This window comes from Neolamprologus multifasciatus, chromosome 7, assembly GCF_963576455.1.
Source record: "Neolamprologus multifasciatus chromosome 7, fNeoMul1.2, whole genome shotgun sequence".
Taxonomy (NCBI): domain Eukaryota; kingdom Metazoa; phylum Chordata; class Actinopteri; order Cichliformes; family Cichlidae; genus Neolamprologus; species Neolamprologus multifasciatus.
This window is the reverse complement of record NC_140445.1, coordinates 36,375,685-36,401,288: the sequence shown is the minus strand read 5'-3', so window position 1 is coordinate 36,401,288 and position 25,604 is coordinate 36,375,685. Positions and strand designations below refer to the sequence as shown.

At 38.8% G+C, this 25,604-nt stretch overlaps 1 protein-coding gene across 2 annotated transcripts in view; it reads left to right on the top strand.

The window, feature by feature from the left end:
• The window catches only part of onecut2 (one cut homeobox 2), a 48,882-nt gene that overhangs the window by 5,772 nt on the left and 17,506 nt on the right, over positions 1-25,604 (top strand). The window lies entirely within an intron of this gene.

Sequence of the window (25,604 nt, the reverse complement as noted above, 5' to 3'; positions counted from 1 at the left end):
TGTACTTTGTAATATGATGCACCCAGTTCAGTATCCTTCTGCGTTTTGCAGAGACAGAAAAGGACTTGACTATAACAATGCGTGATATCAGCCCAACATGGAGCGCTGATTCTTTAACATTCGATTGGAAATCAGTATTTAAGCAAGCTGGATTTGCCTGTAAATTGCTGATGTGGATGAGATTATCTCTGCAGGATTTGACTGTAATTTCATTAGGGGTTCTTTGATTTTCGATGCTGGTATTTGACGATACAGGTTAATAGAAAATGACAGGAGAGAGTGGGTGGAGGTTGGAGCTGGAAGAGAGCAGGGGAGTGTTCATGTGATCTGTGTTCCCCTGTGTGTTGTAAAATGTCACAGGACAGCCTCACAGTTATACCTCTGTCTGAGTGAGCTGCACTCATCTGCTTTCCCTAGGATTATACTGCATATCTCACACTCTCAGTCTTTTTTAACTTCAAATCTTTGCAATGACTGCAGTTTATTATACCAATGCTAAAGATTCTTCTTATTTAATTCTAAACATTGAGAAATACAAATATAATCCTCTTTATTTATTTAGGTAGTTAACTAAGTGTACAATGTCTGATTTATAGAGTAAAAGGTAATTAAGTTTTCTGTTTATTAGTGTCTTTGTTGTCTAAAGCAGTTGTCAAAAGCTACACTGGAATCCATGTCATTTAAATGGTTGTATACTGAGAAACCTATGATAACATACTGTCATTTGTCTAAACAACTGTAGTATGTGTAAGATACTGCATAACCTTTTACGAAGTATATTACCATAAAGAATGTTGGAAAATATACAGATACTGATGTTATTCTTCTTTACTGTAAATCAGTTTAAAGTAGGAAACTGTAGTACATTAGAACTGATGACATAATAGTACTGTAAAAGTAAAAGTTTAAAAGTGTTTTTTTCTCTCTCTTTTGCTAAGCCAGTAGTTTCCTCCTCCTGCAATAGGCTTACTATAAATATTATGTAATAGCTATGAAGCTGGTTCACAGAATAAAACGTACGAGACAACAACAAAGGCTATAAAATTCTTTTGGCCTCAGCCCACACTGGACTTTCACTCAGGAAACTGGGGTTTGTGGCTCATCCAGCGCCATCATTTTTTAAATTGCTGTTATCTATTGACCTTGTTTTGTTTCCAGCTCCTGTTTAGTTTCTTACATTTCTTGTGTACATGAAAGCAATGGTAGTTTTACACAAAGTCTAAACATCATGGTTTGACTTGGCTGCGACATCTGCTCTTTGGGTTAAGCTAGGCTATAGAAAAGCGCTCTCCGTATAATGTAAATCAGCTTTGGAGATGTTACATGTTGATGCCTTGATTTTAAATATTAATTCTGTTTGATTCTGATGTGTAATTGGCATCCTGTGGTTTCTCAGAGAATGGGTCAATATTTTGTTTCTTTATTTGAGTGTTTGCCAGGTGTTGCACTTTTGCTCTTTCCATTGTTCTCTCTCGCCTCTACAGTGATTTTAAAATTACCGCAGAAACAGGGAGGTGCAATCCTTAGATCAGCAACGCTACAAGCAACCAATAGAGGTGGGGTCAAAGGTCAGAGCTGCAACACTCAGACAATAGATGGAGCAAATATTCCCTTGACCCTGAGATGAGCAGAGAGGAGAGGGAGGAGCAGTATGGGGGGGGGGGGGGGGGGGGGGGGGAATTGAGAGCTGGGCGACAAGTTTATCTGGTAGCTAAATTCTCCATCATAATGGCCTTTACAGTCACAGCAATGGAGGACAATAATAATTATGTGGTTATTTTAAGCATATATTTCCATTTCTTCACTCTCCCTATCATCTCAGACTCTGTCTAGTAATGTCTTAGTAATGCCTTTGTCCGTAAATTCTGAATATGATCCATATTATATTTCTGGGGAAAAAATATGCAGGTCGGAACAAACTGTAGGAAAACTACAGAAGGAAGTTGATACACTTTCATCTCATTCAGTCCACTTATTTGCTTATTTTTTGTATTTATTTCTCGACAATAAACCATCAGCTAAACTTTGGAAACTAAAGTTTTCAGTATTAAATGAGGGTTGAATGCTTTTCAGTCTATAAACATATTTTTGTTCTGGGTCTTTTGCAGGAAACTGTGGGCATGGAAAAACAAAGCATTATCATTTTTTTTCTAATTTTAAAAAGCATGTCCCAACCACTAGTCTTGGCAGCCTCGAAGAGATTCTGACAAACCATCAAGCAACTCCTCTACATCTTAAAATAGAGGAAGCAGAATCTGGGGATGAAGGGGATGAGTCGTCCATCACCAGGGGTGAAGTCACTGAGGCAGTTAAACAACTCCTTGGTGGAAGGGCCATGGGAGTGGATGAGGTTCATCCTCAATGTTGCGTGGAGATAAGGTGTGGTACCTCTGGATTGGAAGGCCGCGGTGTTGGTTCCCCATCTTTAAGAAGGGGAACAAGAGGGTGTGCTCCAGGAGGATCATACTCTTCAGTCTCCTGGGGAAAGTGTATGCCAGGGTCTTGTAAAGGAGTCTGTCCGTTAGTTGAACCTCGGATACAGGAGGAACAATGCAGTTTCTTGGGTGAAACTTCATTGAGTTTGCCCAGCCAGTCTACATGTGTTTTGTGGACTTCTGTCCCTCTGAGTGTTCGGTGGGAGGTGCTTCGGGAGGAAGTATAGGGTGTCTGGCCCGTTGCCTCAAGCCATTTGATTCTTATACAACCGCTGCAAGAGCTTGGTCCGCATAGCCAGCAATAAGTCGGGCTCATTCCCGGGGGGGTTGGACTCCACCAGGGCTGCCCTTTTTCACCGATTCTGTTCATAATTTTTATGGACAGAATTTCTAGGCATAGCCAAGTAGTGGATGGCTTCCACTTGGGCGGTCTCGCTGCTTTTCAGAGATGATGTGGTTCTCTTGTCTTCATCAGGTGGTGGCCTCCAGCTTGCACTGGAGTGGTTTGTGAAGTGAGGGGGAATGAAAATCAGCACCTCCAAGTCTGAGGGCATGGTCCTCAGTCGGAAAAGAGTGGAGTACCCAGTCTGGGTCACGGACGAGTTAATGCCCCAAGTGGAGGTGTTTAAGTATCCCTGGCCCTGGATAAGTGGAAGAAAATTGATGGATAGATGGATGGATACAGAAAGCAGAATTTCAGTAATGCTGTATATATATATATTTGATGTTAGACAAGCATTACATGCTGCATAGAAGTAGGTAGAGAAATTCAAATGATGACGGTTAATGTTCAGCACATTAACACACTTAGGTCAGTTTGGAAAAGTCGGTGACAAGGAAGTCAATGATACAGACTTCACAGATCCAGTTTTTCCTTGTGCTATGTCTGTGGATACATTTGCACTGGAAAGCTCTAAGTACTTGTCCCTAATTGCTAATTTGATGAGGAAGAGAATAACCAGTAGCGTGAATCAGCCTACAATTCTGCAAATGTGAACCCAACTCAGTGATAATAAGCTTGTCCTGCATTGCAAATTATTGGAGAAAGTTTTTTCACAACCTAGTGTGAAGCAAATTCTTTGCCAAAATGTAAACATTTTAAGTCCAGCAAACATGAATAACTTTCTGTACGTATCACTCTTATTGTTCCAAGTTTGTCTATAATTTTTAGCTTTGCGTTTTGTGTGATCTGTCTTTGTATTATTTACCTTACAGTAATAAGTGCCTTGAGGCAACTGTTTGTGATTTAAATTCAAATGAATTGAAAATTGAATTGATTGCACTATTAAAGCTTTCTTCACACACAATGAAAGGAACTGAGATACTGAGCTGTAAATGGGCTTCAGATGGGTTTCTGTGTACAGCAGGAGAGAGCTAAGGTCTGGTGTTGGCTGTGGTTCAGGATGTAGAGTGGCTCAATAACCAATAGAAATAGAAATAGAAAGAGCTTAGTTTCTCTGGCCTGCATTTTGAAGTGTTCTTGTGTAAGATACTGAAACCCCAAATTCCTCCCAATTCCTCCCAGTAGGATAAGTGCCAAAATAAGTGACTGTGGCTTTGTGTAAAGAATTTTGAGTGGTCAAAAACATTAGACAAAATAATAAAGGCAGTGAGTTTGCTGTTTTGGACTAAGATTAAGTATTCTTGAGACACTTAAGTAGCTTTCAGTGCTGATGCTGATGCATCAGTGCTGCATGTATGAATCAATGTACGTCACAATTTCTCCTTACTTTTTCAAAATAATATTAACCAAAATTCGAACCATTGTTACACTGACATGACTGTCAATACCACTACATAGTCGAAAGCATGTGGACGCCCCAGTTCCTGTACTTGTACATTTTCATATAAGAAAACAGTTCCTGCCCTTAAAGAGGCCTGTGTGGGTTGGATTAAGGCAAAGAGTCTGTGCATTTCCCTGTTCTCAGTCATGTAATAAACAAGTATTTATTTCACGCTGGTGTAAATTGAACCCACAACCCACAAAAAAATATTTAAAAATCACAGATTTGGATTTTTGGGTGGTGACAAAAATCGTTATATTCACGCAAAACCCTTAGCAGGTTTTATTTCAATTGGTGGATGAAAAATCAACCACCAGGACCTTTTTTTGGTTGGATTAATAAATAAATCTTAATAACCAAGTCATGTGTTCCTATTAACCTCTGTCTCCACTTGAAAAGTAATTGTCAGGACAGATGAATCAGTCACTTTTGTCTGGCAGAACAATAAAAGGCAATTTCCAACATTTTAGAGCCTTTGGATTTGCTCTTCATCAGATGAGCTAGTATCTTTGTGTCCACATACTATAAAGGCAAGTACATTTTGCAACAGCAATTTAAAGAGAAGTCACATACAAATCCTAATTCTGAAATTTAAAGAAACAATATAAACTAGCACACTCACAATATATTTAAAGAAAACAAATGTGCTTGTTTAAATATTTTATTTCGTTTCTTTCGACGCCTCCTCCTCATCTTCTCCCTCATTTTGAATCTGTTTCTTTCACCATTTTCTCGTCCCCTGGACCTCTTTCTCGCTCCATCCTCTTCTCTCTCTTTTGGGGGTGGAGGTATTATGTGATCGTCAGGGGAATTGAACACAAGAGCAGAGGCAGCAGCGGCCCGATGAATTATTGATGGGAATCTCAGCGTGACCCGCCTCGGTCTGCTCACTTCACTTCTTCTTCACCTCACAGCCGGGTTAACCAGGCAAAATGGAGGGAGGGAGGAAGAGGGAGAGAGGAGGAGGAGGAGTCCATTGTTTGGATGGAGGACAGAGTCGGCCCGTGACTGCGACTGAATTATGGATGACAGGAAAATGATGGGCAAATTGGTGTTGAATCAACGAACCGCTATTCACATGGTTTATTCAGAGTAATGTGCATGTAATGATACAACAATGATCCCTCTTTTCTCCTTTTACATACCACAAATTCAACACATATTCATATCTCTTTTGCACTGTGAAGTTGTTTCCTATGGAGTTTTTCACATTAAAAGCATCTCAGAAAACAGGAAATTAGGTAGAAAGGGAAACTAATTTCTAAATAGCACAGTCTATTTATCAATAGGATACAGTCATTGTTGGCTTGATTGTTTTAGCGGAAAATAAAATACAGAATATGATCACCAGGGATTACCTTAATGTTTCCAGAAGAGAATGAATCCACTCAGAGTCTAATTGTGCTGAAAATCTGAGTGACTGAACCTAAATATTTTCCATTTTATGCATCCTGCTGCGAGCAGACAGGGTGCATTATTAATGAGTCGGACTCTGCTTTATGACACAGATTACCAGCAGTTACTGTCTGTGTGTGTGTGTGTGTGTGTGTGTGTCTGTGTGTGTTGTCTTACAATTTCAGACTGTGGGAATACAGCTTGTGTCCGTTTTCGGGGTTTTTGTTCTGACCTCCTGCATATTCACAGACTGCCATCGATCTGTAATAATGGATTTCAGGCTGCTAAGAGGAGACTTGTGATGTTTGTTTGTGTGTCGGTGTGAGAAGCTTTGACAGATGCTGTTATCTCTGTCTCATGCTGTCGATAGCAGTTTTTGGTGGCTGGAAAGTGAGACGTGACAAAGTCTGTCTTCAGGTTTTGGGAAGTGAATGCAGACTTCTGTGTCTTCAGCAGGTCTGATGGGTCTTTCTGTAATAGATGGCTGTACCTTCTGGGTCTGAAAAGTGAAGTCCATGCAGATGTGTCTTAAACCTACATTTGTTTTAATGGCCAACTCTTCTGGTTTTAAAGAAGATTGTGGAAAAACCCTCAGCTCCTCTATGAGCTGAGCAAACACTGTCCTGATGAGGGTATGGGTTCAGTCACTAGTTTATAGATGTACTGAGTACAACTTGTTACTTCTTGTGTGAATTATGCTCCTCATCAGTATCCAGAAGGATGATTACTGTGTAACTGACAAGCTGCTAGCCTTCGAGCAATCCCTTGATTTCTTAGTCTTATCGCTCATCACGTTTGGTTTCAAAACATCAAGTTGGTGATGGCAAAAACCACGAGATTGAGGTTTCACAACATCACAGTGGCTATATCAATCTCTTATATATGGTCGATGATGGTTTTGAAGACTACAAGACTGAAAATATATACATTTTCAGGTTGTGAAGGTAGAAAGAAGGAGCTCTTTATCTCTACAACACAAAAAGCTGGTGATGACATTATGCTGATAATACACACTATTTTCATGGTGGGCAGTGTAGATGCTGTGTTTGGGATGAAGCAGTCTAAATCAATGCTTAATAGAACCTGTTACTGTAGGCTCTTTATGTTACAATGTAAAGCACCTTGAGGCGACTGTTGTTGTGATTTAAGGTTATATAAATAAAACTAAATTGAATTAAATTGATTCATATCAGTTGATTCTCTTCATGCATAGAGTTGACAAATCTCATGTAAGGCATGATATCTGAGATGCTTTAAGCCTCCTGGCTGCTGTTGCTCCACATCTGCAAGCCACTTTACAACCCACTTTCACTCTTATTGAGTCTCATGTCTGTTACCACTGATGTCTGCTCTGTTCTGTGTGCTTCATATTTCTCAATTTTCATGTACGCACTTAGAAGGACATGGAGATGCCAGAGCAGAGCTTTGCCACCATAATATATTAGTTGTTATACTTTTTTTTTTTACTACAGTCCTGACTGAAATAATTGCAGTGTCTAAACCAACCTGGTCCCATGTCAGAGATATCCAAAAGATGATCTTTGACTTTGGTGTCTTAATACACCAACTGCAGCGATATTCAATGCCGAGGCCAAACACTAACTGTGTTTGTAAGTCTGCATATGTTGGTCACTCCTGACTTTCAGTGTTTTTTTTTGGTTGTGCCTGTGCATTTTTGTAATAATTAGCTTGCTTTTGTGTCTAAAATTACGGAAAACTCACAACTCGTTTGTATGTTTTGTAAGGTTCAGATAATCAAAAGATTATGACTCTAGAGGCTCTGGCTGCACTATATTCATTCAGCAGAGCACCAATCTCCTTTTACAGACTCTTTCCAACCTTCACCGTTCCCAATAAGAATATCAGAAGAGTGGTGTAGAGATTTTTTGTTAAGACTGTCCACACCAATTATGGTGCACCGGTGTTGCTGGGGCAGTAGAAGCATTGCTGGGGCTACCTGAGTGGCTCGGGTTCAGGGGAGAAAATGGTCCTGTCGCCTCTTTATTAGGACGGTCAAATCAAATGTGACACCTGGACCATGAACTCACTGAGGCCGAGTGCTCAGAGAATGCACAGTGGACAGTCGGAGCTGCAGCAAGGACGAGAAAACAATCCTGAATCATGCTCAAAAGGCCAAATTAGCTTTCTTTTCATAAAGATTAGCCTAGCTATGAAAATTTGCTATTTATCGGTGCTAATATCTTATATTTCAGTATAGTTAAAAACTACTCTACTCTGACATTAGGTGCAATGAAATGTATTATTGAGATACATTATGGAAAAAGTAGTATGCAATGTCTTTGGCCCTATAGTATTAATTTATAGCATGCCAGTCTTAATTTCTTACCATTCATTTGGAAATTTGCCTCTTTCAACCTTAGGAATAAGACTTACTCCGTTAACAGGTCTGCTTTAAGCTCAAAAACCTCATAAAGAGCTCAGTAGTGTGTAATGGTATAGAGCTGCTGTAGTCTGGGAGACACTAACTCGGGAACTAGCATGAGCGAACTCTGGCTTCTGCCAGTGGATTACAATTACAGGGTCTTATTTGATCCCCTCTGCAGGTTCTAAGCACCAACAGTTAAGTTAGCTTATCTATGCACTGTTCCAGTTACTTGGGTTTCCATATAAAAAAAGCTTCACAACACTGTAAAATGAACAAAAAACAGTCAGACATTGCAGTTTAAAGCCATTTCCCCAGTTTAAATGATACCTGTCTACATAGGAAACATGTCACCCCCTGCACATTTCCTACAGCTATATTTAAAAGAAGCCAATTAGTTATCTTCCAATTCATATGGTAACCTAGAACCTATTTCAAGAGAATAATGATAATAATAGTAAATCTATTAAAAGTATGTTTTCATGGCCAAAGGTCCTCATCATGGATATTTCTGGAATAATGGAAAGGCTACAGTTAAAAGGAGGTCAATATTTTAGTGACTGGTATGTAAAAGCCTGCAATTTGGTCGTGATGTGCAAAGACAATGCAGTAGATTCCATTAATCCTTGAAGTTACAATTAAACAAAATGTTTATACACTGCTTCCAGTAACAGACTAAAAATATGGGAAACATCTAATGATTGTGACATGTAGAACAGCATTTGTGATTAATTTCAACTATTTTTGTCCTTGTTGGCTGCTGTTGGATTTATTTTTTAACCACATTATATATCTCAAGGGGTTTTTCAGGAGATTGCAGAATGTGTTTGCTGACGTTATCCAATCAATAGTGAGGCCCCGCAGCAGTTTAGGTCAGAAGTAGACTGGAGGAGGTGCAGGATGTGAGGCCTTATTTGGTTTGTGCTATTTTAGTGGTTGTTAGGATTCATTTATTGATCCACACATGAAGCACCACCTTTGAATAGACCGATCCCATTGATGACATTTTCTGTTACTTTACTGTAGTTATCTTTGTGGGGTTTGTATGTTTTCCTCCTAATTTTCTTTTTCTCTTTGTTTCCTCCATCCTGTTCACCCATCCTCCCTCAGCTTCATTAGTATTGGTGTCACTGCCTGGCTGAAATAAGTCTGTCCAGAGGCGTAATGAGCAACGACAGGCAGGACAAACCTGTCAGGCTGCAGGCAGGGTTTACTGTGAAAACACAGTGTTTAAGGAAAAAAGGAACATAAACGCACAACAAAAACCTTTAGATGTCTATTTTATTATCACCTAACTCAGTCATTCCCTTACTCCAGACTGTACTTGGAAATCTGAAAATTTATCTTTAATAACAACAATGAGCCTGAGGTGAAGTGTTTCCCTCTTTGTGTTTTCATTGCTTCACATTGATCTTCTGGTGATTTGCTCATTCTCTATTAACAGTTTTACTTTCATACTCTGGTAGCCACTGAGCCCTTTTCTTTATTATTATTATGCAGTTTTAAATTTTACACGCTTTACTTTGCCAAGAAAAAACAGAGCATCAAAATATGTATAGATGATTTATAGATTATTTGCTGAATAGAATTAATTGTAATTATTATAATTGAACTTAAATTTCTTGGTAATGCTTAATGTTTATATCATGATAAGAAGAAGTAGAAGAAGAATCCTGGTGCACAAAAACATCTGATGACAGGCTGATTAATTTAGCTTAGAGTAAAAACATTAATTTATTACAGGAAAAACTGTGTCAGTGTGTAAATATGGATTTTTTAAACACTTAAAGAGCCATGAGACACAGGACTATTAAGCTTAAATTCAGATTTTTAATATCTTTCAGTTTTTAAATGGTCACAGTTTGAAACATTTTCAACTCATGTTACTTCCAGCCCACTTACTGCTCAAGCACAATTTATACATCAGAATGCACCAAACTCATTTTCAAGTTTTCATTTTTCTTGTCAATCTGTGATATTTCAGTTTGCTGCTTCAGCCGACAGTTATGCAAATGTGCTGATGTGTATCTATAACCGATCAATGCTCTGATGGTCAGATACTGAGATCGGACACAAACAAGGAAGCTGAGGCACATTCTTGTTTGTTGTCCTTCCTGCTCCAGCCTCTGCTCATGCTGTTGTTTTCTCCTCTGCTGTTTTCCTCTGAAATGTGTGTGTGTGTGTTGTTGTGTGTAAACCAGCAGCAGTTTGGGCTTGGCCGTGTGCGTGGATGGATGACGTGGATCGATGGCTGTAATCCCGAGCAGATTAAAAGAGCATTAATACTGGCAACGATAACGTAAACGGTGTGGACCGAGATCTCCATTGATCTGCAGGAACCTGATCCAGACCGGTTCCTGGAAGAGATGGGGGAGGGGGTTGTAGGCCGAGAGAGCTGACAGCATACAATAGAGAGAGAGAGAGAGAGAGAGAGAGAGAGAGAGAGAGAGAGAGAGAGAGAGGCTGTATCTGAATGTCTCCTGCTGCAAAACAATAACAACAACCTGGACACTTTAATGTGCAATAGTAGACGCAGCAAACTACTTATGTGAAAGGCATACATGCAACTCAGCAAGGAGCCTTCTGGAGCCAATGGCTCACTACATAACGATCACAATAAGCTGAATCACAGTACAGGAATTACTTTATTTGTGTGCTGGTTCGTGCTGGAGAATGTGGCTAAAATGGTTTTGCACTATGATGCAAATCGGGGCTGAAACCAGTTTCTTTTTCTGCTGTTTGGAGACATTTACATTGACTGTTTTCTTTAGTCTTCTGTGAATATTTGATATGAGAACAGCATGTTTCACTTTCATTGCTTTAGTGACATTCACTGACTTTGGACCAAATATTGATATGAGTATATATTGTTTCGATTTCCCTTGCAATATGTTATTGATACACTGAAACCAAATATATCAATATCTCTGTACGTAAGTATGTAGCTGCTCTAAACCGATTCCCTCACCAGTTAGACTCACCAGTGACATTAGTTTTTGGTTTCAAGGTTGTGTTTTAGTAAATGCTTTCCCTGTTTAATGCTCCACATGGACTGTTTACCTTCATGCATCCAGAGCCTGTTTGAATGTCAGTACTGCACTGCTACCCTTTTCTACAAATTCTGCATGTTCATGTGCAGGAAATTTGCTATTGAAATTCCACATGGCGGCACTTATAAGATGAATGAAGGGAAAGCAAATGAAATATGTGACAGGAAGAAACTCACAGGGGGAAAATGACAATTAAAATAGTGAGCTAGTCAGTTTTACTGACATATTCTTGGTTTTTGCCTCTTTTTGGTCAGATTAGTCAGTGAATATTCTAGAGATGGACCCAGGGGTCCACCCCACTTGGAGGACTGTTTTAGGTCAAATTTTAGATCTGAATATTTTTATGACATAACAGTATGATTTATTAGGGAGAATAGAGTAGTTCCCCTTGTGGAAGGAGGAAAAGGAAGAGAGGACCAGACTTGCATTAAACAACATTATAATCAGCATCATAACACATGAAAAGCATTTTCCAGTCAATATCAGATACTTTAAGGCTGAAAATGCATTTTGATGTTTACTTGTATCATAGAATCGCTGTGACATGATACGGGTGTTATTGTAGGCAACATATCATGATACAATATGAAAGCTGTTGTCCATATTCCCACCTATGGGAGCATGCTAGGGATGTTTAGCGAAAAAATGCTCCTACAGCTGGTATTGACTGGCATAATAAACAAGTGTAGAGTTGTCACTCTGATAAAACACCAGTTGTGAGGCACTGAAGGAATAGGGAATAACTGAGGTGTACACATGCAAAAGACAGAGAAACCAGGGAGTTTGATGGCCTATACCTGTGAACAAGCACATGGGAATTCCAAGTTCAGGGCAAGCAAAGAGGCAGTGCTTGCCCAGTGAAATCTAAAAATAGGCATCAGTTAAAACCAGCGAAGTGCAAGCAATTGTTCTGCTTATATTATATCATATTGGCTGTTTGCATTTTTTCTATAAATCACCAATGTCTTGTGGCCACAGTTCACTATTGTCTCTGGGCTTGACTCAAAACCATTGGACTCTATGTCATTTTCAAAACACAACTTTTATTTTTAAATATTTAAACCCCCTTGTAGATATTGAGAGTTAACCATGTCATACAGTGCTCAAGTCTTATATATTTCAGCTGTGATTTTTATTGTTATATTAATATTTTAATACACTTTAAAAAAGAGAGAGAGATGTGATCCTAACTGGCAACCACTCTGGTTTTATTTTATGTTATATGCTTGTCTTTATGCAAAAGTCACTGCACATCAATAGCATAAAATTATCTAGTCTTTTGGAAATAGTGGATTTAAATGGAATCAGGTTTTACATTTAAAGTTCAAACATTTAACTCATTTTTCCCCTTTAAAAAAATCCTTATAATTTAAGTTGTTTTTCGTGGAAAACTGTTAGCAACAATAGTTTTATTTTTGTATTTAGAGCCACGTGGACTACCATTCTACCAGTTTAATACACCAGTGAAAAATGTTGTGTTGTTTAGGGGATGATTTTTGCAGTATTGAGTCTCATCTCATAACCATTTGCAAGTCAAAAACAATGACATAAACACAGAAAAAAAAATATAGATAACATGTATATAATTGTACATACACACACGCGCAGGCAAGACAGTCTTCATGATCACGGAAAATAAGCACAAGCAGTTGAACAGGGCAGTAACAGAGCAAAACACAAGAGTACCTGTTTACAAGGCGTTATTGGGAAATGAGACACAGGTGGGAACAATTACTCACCTTAACTGTTCAGGAAATGAAGACGAGGATTTAAAAACCACAATTCAACGCAGGAGAAAACCTGTGAAAAGGGAAAACTACAGACATTTATAAATAAACATGGGCCATGACTGCCTAATTTCTCTTTGTTCTAATGTATGCATGAAGCCAAATTTCCTCTTTTGTTGAATCTTGTTGTTTTCTACTTCACGATTTCTTCTTGCAGTAACGGCATTTTCTTTATCTCACCTACAGAGCTTGTACTTTTTGTTTTGCTGACCTTTTATTCTTATCATTTGTGGTGACAAAGTCCAAATCAAAGCCAAATTTACAGAGAAAAGAAAGCCAGTGTTGAAGGTCAGATTGTTCTTATTTTTCTTCTGTGCTCACCTCGGCTCAGTTTGGTGGTAAAAGCATTAAAAGCACCCAGATTGATGCGTATCAGACAGATGGGTTTGAAGGGAATCCTCCTCTATTTGATTGGGCCACATAACTGGATTCATTTAGCTGAATCTGTCTGTTATTGGATTATGTTTCATATTGGATGGATGGGATCCAATTGTAGATATTACAACCTTTAATGGAGACAGGTTTAGCAGGAGAGAGCGGGCAGGAGTTTGTCAGTGAAAAAAGCCAAAGATAAACACGGGAAATAAAGGTACAAATAAGTAAGGAAGCAGATTACTGATTGATTTGACTTGGTTAATAAATATTAAACTTTTTGATCAAGATTAAGCCATATTAGATCAGATATTTAAATCTAAATACAATTTTAAAAATACATTTTCAGACTAAACGTAAGTGAGCTACTTTGCATCTCTCAGAGCAGGAAACCTGATCAACTCAAATCGCTCGCCACTGATTGTTTGGAGACAAACATAGCGGTGAGCCGTTTGCCAGGATGTACCTTTATAGTTGACCAACCTTCTTTTGATCAATCAGCGATTACAATACAATCTATTGATCAGAGACTATTATCTTTCTGCTCGTGTTTGCTCTCTGTTGGACCGTTGTGCTGTGAGACAGAGTGGCGATGACTTCAGGCCTCCAAAAAACATTGCTGATAAGAAAGAGGTACTGAGAGATCAGTTAACTCATCACCTATTACTGTGTGTGTGTGTGTGTGTGTGTGTGTGTGTGTGTGTGTGTATAATGTCCAAACAGAGCTTCCCTCTGACTTATCCTCAGTGTCAATATTCAGCAGGTTAAGGGTTAGTGGGTGTTTTCTCTCAACATTTTCATTCTTTCTCTTGGAAGGATGTTTTAATGTAATTTTTTTCTTGCTCTTATTAACTTTTATTTACTTTGTTATATTTAAACCCTTTGAATGCATGGGGTTTTAATCATTTATACAGGGATATAATTTATTATGTGTGTATTGTAAATCTTGGTGGAAAAAAGCGAATGTCCTTGGTTTATGTTGTTTTTAACTTTGGATGAATGTGAGTTTTGCCACTACAATTCTCATAATATTTGATGTAAACGGGAAGGATGCTAACATGGAGTCATTGGTTTAAAATTGCCTGGTTTCTTAGCATTACAAGGAACCTATTAATAAAGATGCTATGCTATGTTAGGTCCATGTATATGAGGATCTAACATAGTATCAGGATTATTGGTTTTATTTTTATGGCTGGTCTGAGTGAACCCACAATGTATAAAATATTGTTCAGGATATAAGAGAACAATTTGTCAAACAGATCAGATCCTGAAGACTTAACAGCAGTGATATCAGGTTGTACATTTTAGACAGTTTGAGCCGAATCGTGTACAGACTGGAGGTCTAGCAATAGTTCATCTGTGCTTTATTATCGACCAATATCCACCAATATTTTCTCCCTTGGTCTGTGTTAAGTTCTCTGTGGATAATGGCCAGTGTCTGAGTCAGCAGATAAAGATGTAGTTCACGTGTGCCTTATTATCCCTCCTTGGTTCTGGATATTTATATTGCATTCAGCCTTTGTCAGGTTGTCCTCTGTAGTCCCTTCAGTCTCCCTTTTTCTGGTAGACTTTCTATATTTTTTCTTTTTTCATACTATATTTTTCCTCTTTATAGTATTTTTTGCATCCTCCTGCCTCATAGAGCTGTGAGGCTCTGCAGTTGGGTTCACCCTGTTCATTGCAAACATACCAAGTGATTGGAAACACATCTATAAAAACACAGATTTGTAACGTACTCAGACGATTGTCATCATGTTTATTTAAGCATGAATTTGAACAGTTTCTTTAGCTCCTGCACGGCCGGAACTAGAGAGGACGGGAAGCAAGTGAATGAGAGAAATGAAAAATTAGAGAAGAAGGCACAAAGCAAGACAGAGGGTGAGTGATGAAGGTGGATGACATCAAACTCCTCTGAGGCCATTTCCTCATCAGCTCAATGACATCACTGAGTCACCAGTTTCTGTGATTGGTCAGCCCGTTTGTCCTGGTAAACAAGTAGAGATACATTAATGTGTGTGCGTGCGGGCAGGCAGAGAGACCTTTGTACGGTGATGTCACCACAGACTGTGTGGACATACAGATTACACACTGATAAACCATCTTTGCACACACACTGATTCAGTGATTACGTACTCTGAATACTCTTTCTCTCTCTCTCTCAGACTCTCTTTGTTCCTCGGTACATCACTCGTGAAACAGATCAGTCTGTACATGTGGAAACCCTTCAGACACACCAAGACTGAACACGGATGGAATAATTAACTTTAAAGAACTTGATCATATCACAGGCCAAAGTAAAGCCTCAGTAAAGTAAAGCCTGAACCCAATGCATTACATCCTGTGGCATAATTTCATGCTGTTTTGTCTGATGATGCTTGCGTCTCCAGGTGGTTTGCAGGCTTGTTAGAACACTGTAGTATTTGGAGATTAACAGTTTCATAAACACAGCCGTGTCTTAGGATTCACTTGAGGCATTTCAGTATAACGAGTGGTTCAACTGCATCAGCAGGAAGAGTACGGGCAGCTGACAATAATTATAGGAGGTCCTCCTATTCTGATTTATAGCTTCTTTGGGATTAATGTTTCTCTGAGTTTTGGGCTTTGGGTCACAACATAAGCAATGTGGGAACCCATCGCCTGTCATATGATGAATTAGCCTCTGTAGGTGATAGCCAGTGTTTCAACTAAAAGGCACAGAGGCAGCAGATATACAGATAACACATCTCCCAGCCAAGATTTCCTGTTGTGTTTCACAGTTATTTCTTACAGTCCATATATGAAGGCAAATGCTTTTTGTAAAAAGGGGTTGTCAGCTGATTGCATTTTGGCTATGGCATTTCTTTTTTTATTTGCCAAAAGCGATTGGTCAGGGAAACCTGTTCCTTACATGTTGTGTAAATTAGACAGACACATCTACATGTCTTTATAGACACAATACAAAAAAAGATATAGTTTAAGATCAAAGGAGATGAAGGTAACAAGGATTTGTCTGGTTTAGAGTCTAACAGAGTGAGTGCTCTTTATTTCTCAGCTGACTTACTGACATACACTGTATTTTTAAAGGAGACATCAGAGGATAAACTGTTACAGTCTCACTCATGCTCTCGAGTGTGTGTCTGTGTGAGAAAGAAGCACAAAGAGGCTTTAGTCTGTGTCTCCATTTCCGGTTATTTTCTTAAAACGGAAGCAGGAAAGCACCATGGTGCATTAAGCATGACCACACACACACACACACAGTGTTATACAGTAGTAGAGTACTCATTGCTAAGTGCTACAGTCCTGTTTCTGAGTGCTGAGATATGATGCATCAAGTATGATTGCCAGGCTGACATGCTGTGCTTTAGCTTCTGTCTTACACATTACACACACATATGGCTGCCGGAGACCTGGTTCTACATTATTATATCAGTCTGTGTGTGTGTGTGTGTGTGTGTGTGTGTGTGTGGTTCTTTTTAGGTTTTTCCGAGGTCTTTTCATTCAGCAGCCCACCACTGTAAATAAGGACGTGTTTGTAACGATTGAATGTAACTACCAATATATCAGCCATCGATTTGTGAAGTCTGTTTTGAGGTCTTGAGATGAACATTTAAGCTGTGTTTACAGAACTCAGAGCTGAAGGCTGGTTTGCCATAGATGTCTGTAGGAGCAGAGGTCATTTTGTGTCTGTATTTGTATTAAAAAGACAAATGACATACAACAATCACCTTTTAAAGGTTCAGTTAAAAGTGTTTGTTTTTGTTAATTTTTAAAAAAAAAGCAAGATTTAGTCAACTGGATTTTGTCACCGCACCTTTTAGCAGAAAAGTAATAAAATAAAGACATAAACCTTGAGCACATAGCAGCAGATTACAGTTATAGTACTGAGATAAACAGACAGCACCAAATGACAGTTAGCAGTCATGGTTATTGCAGTGTAGGGGCGTGTGACACCGCGCCAGGTTCGCCCACATTAACAGCATCACAGCTGATTAACGACTGAACCCAAACAACGCTCGGCCTGGTCGGCCCATGACGGAGTGTCGAAGCGTCCAAAACATGGCGCCACACACAAGCCTGGAAGTGTGTGTTGAAGGGCGACTTTACTACTTACCCTGCACTTATATGCCCTTTGTGTAATGGATATCAGAGCTTAAGTGGTAATGGTGCAATAAAAAAAAGAATAAAGAATCACAGAGAGAGGGAGAGCGAGAAGGAAGACGTGGAGAAGGAGGAGAGAGAAACAGTAAGGTAGGAGGAGGAGAAGGTGCGGGGAAATGACAGAGAGGCAGCGGTGAGGAGACAGGAAGGAAGAGGAGAGATGGAGAAGAAGAAGGGAGGACAAGGGAGAGGATAGTTAAAAAGATAATGGAGACAAAAGAGGGGGGGAAATGATGGATTGGACAGAAAGAGGACAAAAGATGAAATAACGATGAACAGAAAACAGAAGATGGCACAAAATCTACACACACAGATGCAAAGAAAGGCAGGGAAAGAAAGAGAGAGAGGAACTTCCTTTTGTGCAAGAAATCCTTTTTTGTTTCTTGCTGAATGAAGCCTGTCTGTCTGCAAAGGCCCGACAGACATCTGTGGCTTTATATTCAGCTGTATTGATCCTCAAACTCTCTCCGTCTCGGTTTCTTTTTTTCTCAGTCTTCCTCTTTTTCCTTCCATCTGCCTCCGTCTCAGACAGAGGAGAAGTAAAATGGCAGCTGCAGTTTAGTCAGAATCATTGATTTTAATACAGAGGTGGTTTCATACAGGAAACAGTGGCCTGTGATCAATATGCTTTGGTGATCAGTGTGACCTGTGTTTACTGTGAAACTATGTAAGTAATACGTATTGAACCCTGACACAGAGTGATTTGAGGGCCTCTCACTCATCAATTATCTGACACGTGTTAACTGTGAAGTTTATAAGTATACAAACATTTTTGCACATTCCAGTAAATATCTGGTGGTGACATGACCTCGCTTCATTTCTGTGTTAAAGCCATTGTTTGAGCTTCTGTGCTGAATTTGATCTCTGGTGTGTTTTTTTTATTCATGGCGTCCAGCTTATTAACTAATCGGCCCTCTACCCAGGCGTAGCGTCATTGCCATCGTGCTGTTGGTTTGTTAGGAGGAAAAACTTCTGCATTAAGTTAGCAAAACGCCTCCAATCATGTTGCAGTGTGCTTTGATCTTAGGGCTGCTAACTACCTTTTATCACTGGAATTCACCGTGTAATGTTTGCTAGCCAGGTGTGGCAAGTGAAAGTGAGAGATTGAGTCTTTAAATTTGCCAGTTCCAAATGTTAAATATACACAAGCTACCCTGACTTCTTACATTACTCTTACTCCCAAAAGTTTAAGAGCATTGCAGGTTTAATGACAGCTGCTTGACTGAATGCTGGAGGATTGATTTGAGTCCTCTGTGTCAACATTTTGACCATTTTGGCCCATGTTGTTTTATTTTTTTCTTTTTGGAGGCAGCAGTGACCATCTTTGGACGAGAGGGCACAGTTCTACATTGACAGTTTGACTGGATGATAGCCGTAGGCTGTATAAAAAGATGGATTTAGCTTCCAGGTTTTGTGCCAGAAAGTAATTTTCAGTGTTTCTTTATGTTTGTTATGTGTGATATTTTTGCTTATATTGGTAAACAGACTTTAATCAACATTATTTATGAAGGGGTTATGTATTAAATAACTAACTTGTTTTACAAGTATCTTTATGACTCTGCATTTTTGTACCCACATTATAATAAATCCAGTCTTTTTTGGTCACTTAAGATTTCTTTACATAACTGTAATGTTATATTTGCCTCAATTTCTGCTTTCCTCGAGACCATATCTCTAAAAGTCATTGTGCCAAAAGCTGATTGCAACTTCTATCTTTTGATAGGAATTTTCTTTCTGGCTGAAGAGGAATCGATATAATTCATGACTGACACGTTTGGCAGGTTATAGGCCAACAAATCATGTAAAACAGTTTAAATAACCCAAATCACCTTTTGGCATTCTGTCTTCTGTCTTCCTTTAGACTATAGAAGTTTCTGGGAAGAACAGCCATCGGGTCTGATCCCAGTAAACACTTTCCTTCTGAGTTTATGTCCTCAGTTAAATCTGAGTCTGTGTTTGTGACGTCCCGTTTCAAAACACCAAGATGCAAGTGATGAAGATGTTCATCTTGAGGCTACGTCCGTCTTTTATGGTGTTTACAGCACAGGAACAGATACTTGCTCATTAGTTCAAAGTAAGTAGTAGCACATTAGTAAAATACAACAATTTCACAAAAACTGAAGCCTTAATGTAAGTTCCAAAAGAGTTCAACCTTCAGATGGTTATTATGACAGGGTAAACTGTCCATGAAGACCAAATCGGATTTGTAGCAGTCTCTAAACATGTTTATTTATGATGTAAACTAGAACATTTTAACACTGGAGTCTGTGAGGACTGATTGTAGCCAGTATAAAAGATCACTTTGGTTTCTAAAGTCCTGCTTTACGTTTCCATCATCACCGTCTTGGTTGTAAAAGACAAGATGGTGATGATGAGGTTTCTGTTCGGGGTTCTGACTGTGAAACCCACGCAGTCAGTAGTTGTTGACTTGTGATTGAAGGGTTTTTAGCCAATAAGCATGTGGTTTCATGTCACAGGTAATCTGTATCCTTTATTTATGTTGAACACATGTATTTGTGCTTTTTATTATTCTGGCTTATAGTTTTCCTATTTTTTGTTTTTACGAGTAGAAGAGAGGGATTGTGTATTCATCTCTAAGCACTTCTAATACTGGTGATCTAAAACTCAGCCCTGTCCCTGAACTGTGCCCCGTTTTATCCACTGTCATTCAGACCACTATATTTCTGAGCTGTCACACCGTCCGACAGGAATTTGTCACTATTTTGTGAGCGACTCGTCCATTCCCTTTATGTATTGCAATGTGGGAATTGGCGTCCATCAGCAGCTGGACTCCTGCATGGCACTGTGGAGACTGAGGCTGTCACGCAGGAGCTGCCAGGCTGTGATCTATGTGATCTATGGTGGAGATGAAAACAGTCTGTAATGACTCTGCTGAGCTCCCCTCTCCCCGTCTGTAAGATGAAACCAATGCTCGCTGGCTCGCTCACTTCCTCCCTTCAAACTTTTACTCTTTATAATAAGCTTTATTCCTATAGCATCATACAACGCAGGAGGGAAAATGAAGGGAAAGTTAAACTTGGTTTTAGAGTTAGACCGTGTTTTTTATTCTTAAAGATGTGAAAGAAAAATCTGGGCTTTAGAAGGTTTAATGTATTTCCACTTCAACCTGTAAGTTCTCACCAAATGTGAAGCAACTGTCTTGAAACTGCACACATTTTCAGATGTTCATTTTAAAAAACATTTCCATAACGTATTTGAACTCAGAAAAAGGGTGAATGAGCATGCATGATTTAACTTTTCCTGCACAACATAGTAATAATATATTCACACTAACAATTCTGTTTTGGTTCCTGGTTTGTGGATGTTCACGCATTGGAAACAATTCTTTCCCCTTTAGTTCATTTACTTTTGAGTTTATGTTATTGTATTATTATTATGTAGCAGCAGTAGTAATAATATTACTACTAATAATAATGATGATCATGAAAAAAAAGTTACAAAAACTAAACAATATGCATCTATAACAAATGCAAAACTTCAGAAAACTAAAGTCCTTAAAATTACAATTTAAAAACTTGCAAAGAGCAATACACAGAACACAAAATTGTCATGAAGTGCAGGTTTAGGACCCAAATGCAGGACTCAAAGGTTGATATATGAACACAACTGGGGAAAAATGAGCGACAGGTGAACAGAATATAGGGAAGGAATGTAAAGCTAAAGGCAAGACACGGGAGACAGGAGGCTCACAAAAACGGCAAGTAGAGACCCAGTACAAAGACTAACCTAGACTAACAGATGTTGATTGAAAATGAAGCCCTCCTGTTTTTTGGTTATCGTTGTCACGTTCTCCTCATCTTTGATAATCCATTCCTCCTTTCTGTGTTTCCTAACTTTTTCTTCCACCCCTCTTTTTCCACTTATCGTCACGGGTGTATCTGAGCTCCATATCTGTTTTCACTTTGAATCGCTGCTTCAATAAAACATCAACTTGATGTTTCTATTGACGTTTATTGGCCCTTGACTCTTAAAGCGTCTGTATGATACACTGATGAGTTTGCTGTGAGTGTTACCAGCTCTTGAGGCTCTGCACTTGACTCAACCCCCCGTTCAAAAATGAAAAGAGAAAGGGCTTTAAGGTGGAGTGGTGCCTCTCAGCTGCCATATTGGAAGACTTGACCTCATGAGCTGAGGTGGGAGAGAGAAACTGATTGTTGTTTTTAAACAGTTCAGCACAGATGTGCCCAACATCTGTGTTTGACCTGCGATTCAGATACATAAGATCAGTTTTTATATCAGCCTTCTTCAGAATTGGTTAATAATTAACTTCAGTGAAGTGCTCTTAAATGTGTGTTAAAGTGAGGGACTGTCAGCTGGATTGTGGCCCTTTCTTCTGCAACTGCGGTGCTCCATCCTTTGTTTTGTGCAGATTCTCATCATGTATTATTAGTGAATGTAGTGCGGTTTCGATCTGGCATTGCACGGTCAAAGTCTTCACTTATCCAAGCAATTAATGAGCATCTCAGAGCCCATGCTAGGTAAAGCTCGTGGTTTTTAGCTCTTCACTGACTCAGGTTGTGCACCTTGAAATGTTATTCCCACCAGCTCACTGGTTCTGTTGGTTTTTGTTACTAATATTTCAGCTGATTCAAAGAAAGAAGCAAAGTAGCTGTAGCCATGATGTCTACTACCTAACCTTCCATGTCTCTTCGTACAAAGAGCTCTTTGTAGTTCCCACTAGAAAGGTGGTAACATATGCATTTTAATGTATATGTACAATAATTCAGCATTTTTTTATAGTCTATTATAATATTGTGTGTTTAATATTACTAATTATACTGTTCTTTAATGTTAGTCACACTCGGAAAAACAATGAGAGCAGACTGCAGCCTGAGACCACTCGCAGTCAGGTGTCGCCTGCAAAGTGACTTTGGTGCATCAAGATGGCTACAAGATGACAATAAGACTGGGTCGGCCTGCCATCAGTGGTGGGTGAATTGGGCCAAGTGAGCAATTACATGCGATCTGTTTGCAATAAAACTGTGTGAAATTAGAAAATTACAAATCTGTTGCCTTCTACATGCAAAGAAATTCTATTTAACTACATCTGATCAGAGTCCAGCCAGAACCTCATAGATCTGAAACAGAAGTTCATCCACAAATAGTGACATAATTGCAGCAGTATAGTGATTTAACAACAAAATGGCATAGGTGGTAGAGTCAAGTCTCCTATTGCAGAGACTTGTCGGAAGTCGTGCTCATTACTGCAGACTGATTCAGACTGATTTGTTGGCGTGTTGGCAATTTGTCTCCATTTAGCAATTAGATGGCAACTATTTGTAAAACCTTCATTAGTCTGAGAATGACAGTGGTCACTCTGAATGTAACCACAATTGTTGGAGACAGATTGCCTTTCAGAGGTGAAGGTGTGGCACGCGACTAGTTGGTCCTTTTACCCACTTGGTCTAAAAATTTAGACCAATCGACCACCAACATGAAGTACTTGTGCAAACTCCAAATAGCAATAAAGTCTGTTTATCAAGACAAAAGCCATTTCTGTAGCAGTCTGTAAACATGTTTATCACTGCTGTAAAGAGTTTGTGGAGACTGACACACTTTTGGAGTGAGCCTCAACTGCTCACTAGAGAAACTGCAGCTTAGCAAAAAAAATATTCTCTGCTCCTTTACTCTGAAACATGTTTTTGATTTCACATAAAATGGATCATAGTAACTGTCCAACCCTTAATGACCTATGTCTGCTAATAGAACTGAGTTGTTGTTGTTGTCTTGTTCACTTCGCCAAATTACTTTTAATAGCCATACTGAAGTATTGAAGATGTATCACCCATCTCAGAAACTAGAAAAAGTTCATCCCCAGCTAGACTGAAGTTTTCCATTAGAATCAGGATTATAACATCTCTGGTGTGCTGTCTAGCAACAATTCACCAACAGAAGTAAACTGTTATTGAATGACTTAATCATTTTTTATAAATGTTGCAATTTAGTATAAAAGTGGAAAATTTGCAGTGCAGATCAAAGACTTTAGATAATGGTTAGACCATAAAAGCCTTAGCTCTATTTAAGACTAACTTGTGACTACATAGATGACTATGAGAGTAAATACTGTGCTGGAAATGCTTTAATTGAGATTTCAGTGATGATTATTCAGATGATGTAAAAATGACATGACAGCTGATTCAGAGAGAAAAAAAACAGGAGTGATTCTCGGTACTTTCTGCTGATCTCGTGTGCAGTTAGAGACACATATAGCAACACTCTGATGTCTAGAGTGGCTGAGAAAGCTAATGAAAGGCAGAGGGACTCTGCCTTATTGATCCCATTGATTCAGACCTTACCTTTAAAGAAAACCCACCCCCTCACCCCACCTTTACTCTCACCCCTCCTCAAACCGGTAAACCCCTTTTGAATAATATAATTGTGTGTTTGATCCTTACTGTAACCTCGAACAGAAGAGGGAGCAGGTAGAAAAAAAAGGCTGAATGAACCACCCAAGCGTGCTTCCACTGAATGTCGTGTGTGTGTTCGTGTGTGTGTGTGTGGGAGGGGAGAGGGGTGGTTGTGTTTGATTGCTCCCTTTTTTTTTTTTTTTTTTTTTTTTTTTTTTTTTTTTTTTTTACACGTAGATGTGTCTGCACTTTTTTTAAGTTAAAAAAAAAACTTGTGTGGGGTGAACTGCTGCTGATCTGCTTTTAATTGAGCTACAGTAAGCAGGAAGCGAGAAAGTCAGAGAGAGCACATTTAAAATCTATTTACAGCATGGCAAACTACTTTAAATGGAGCATCTTTAACAAAGCCTGGCAGATAATAAATATTAGACCACACCTCTATAGGTGTATAAAAACGAGTACCTAGCCATGCATACTGCCTTTACAAACATACAGTTTCATTGAGTTCAAGTGGATGCCACAGTTGCAACAAGTCATTCCAGCCTAGATATTCCACGATCAGCTGTAAGCGGTATTATTGCAAAGTGTTTAGGAACCCCAAGAAGTGGCAGACCGCATAAAGTTACAGAGCAGGATCACCGCCTGCTGAACGACATAGATATAGATGAGAAACGCTCTAAGATTAACATCTGCGTAAAAAACGTGCACCACATTGGGGTTTTTCCATGGCCAAACAGCTCAGTGAATTATCAGAGCACGGATCTAACCATCCAGGGTACCAATGGGTGTTACTGTTCCTCTACATCACAGATGTGAAACATAAGGCTTATGGGACAAAATCGACCCAGCAAAGACTCCGACCTGGCCCACTGGACAGGTTTGGAAAATGTGGAGGGGACTTTAAGTGGATTTTCCAAAGGTTTTGTATCTTTTCCTATTAATAAAAACCTGCTCTGTGACTGAAAAGTAATTAAGCAATATATAAACAATTAAATGACAAGTAAGTTCCTATTTTTTAAGATTTTAAATTTCTCTGTTTTACATTGAGTTCTGTGAATTAACAAAATTTGGTTTTATAATTACATTAGTTTGGCATAACAGAGCTTTCCTATAATTTTATACATTTATTTCTTACAATTTAAGCCTACATAGTCATTCTGACAGATTTGTTTCATTTGCTACATCAGCATTTATTCATCACGTAGAAAAACTGAGACTTGTTGTTGAATTTGTGATTCTTTTGCATACATTAAGGAATATCAGGATTTAAATTGTAGATAAACTGACAGAAAGGGTAGTTTCACTGTTGGGTGAACTTAATATAAAATGAGTCCCATAATATAAAAAGAGTTTGACTTCCCTGCTCTGTGTCACAGATGTTAACACTGAAATGCATAAAAATACCTTTTAGAAACTGGAGTATTTACAAAGAAAAAAAAAAAATTAAATTTTAAAATTGCATAAATACATTTTTATAATTTGCATGATTTTTGCTACATCCATAGATTATTTAACACTGATGATGTAGAGGTCTCAAAGCTCACAAAAACACTTGCATCAAACATGCCACACTTTACTTCACTGGGCTGAACTGGTGCAGCTTTCCCAATGATGATGCTACGATATCTTTAGGCTGCGGCACTTGAAGTGGTGTAAAATTGATTTGGTTGCAGCTCTGAAAATTTCACGTGGATCATCTAAATTTTTTTCAAGAGTATGTGTACAGCCTACTAAAAGGCTTTCCATCTGGGAGTGTATGATGCTGAAACTTCAGTCTGTGGTGGCTTTGACCGCTGCAGGACTCTGAATGCCTCTGACTTGAATTTAAATGTTTTAGTAAATATTTCTTTTGTGACATTTTATTCTGAAATCAACTTTAGAAACACATAAAAA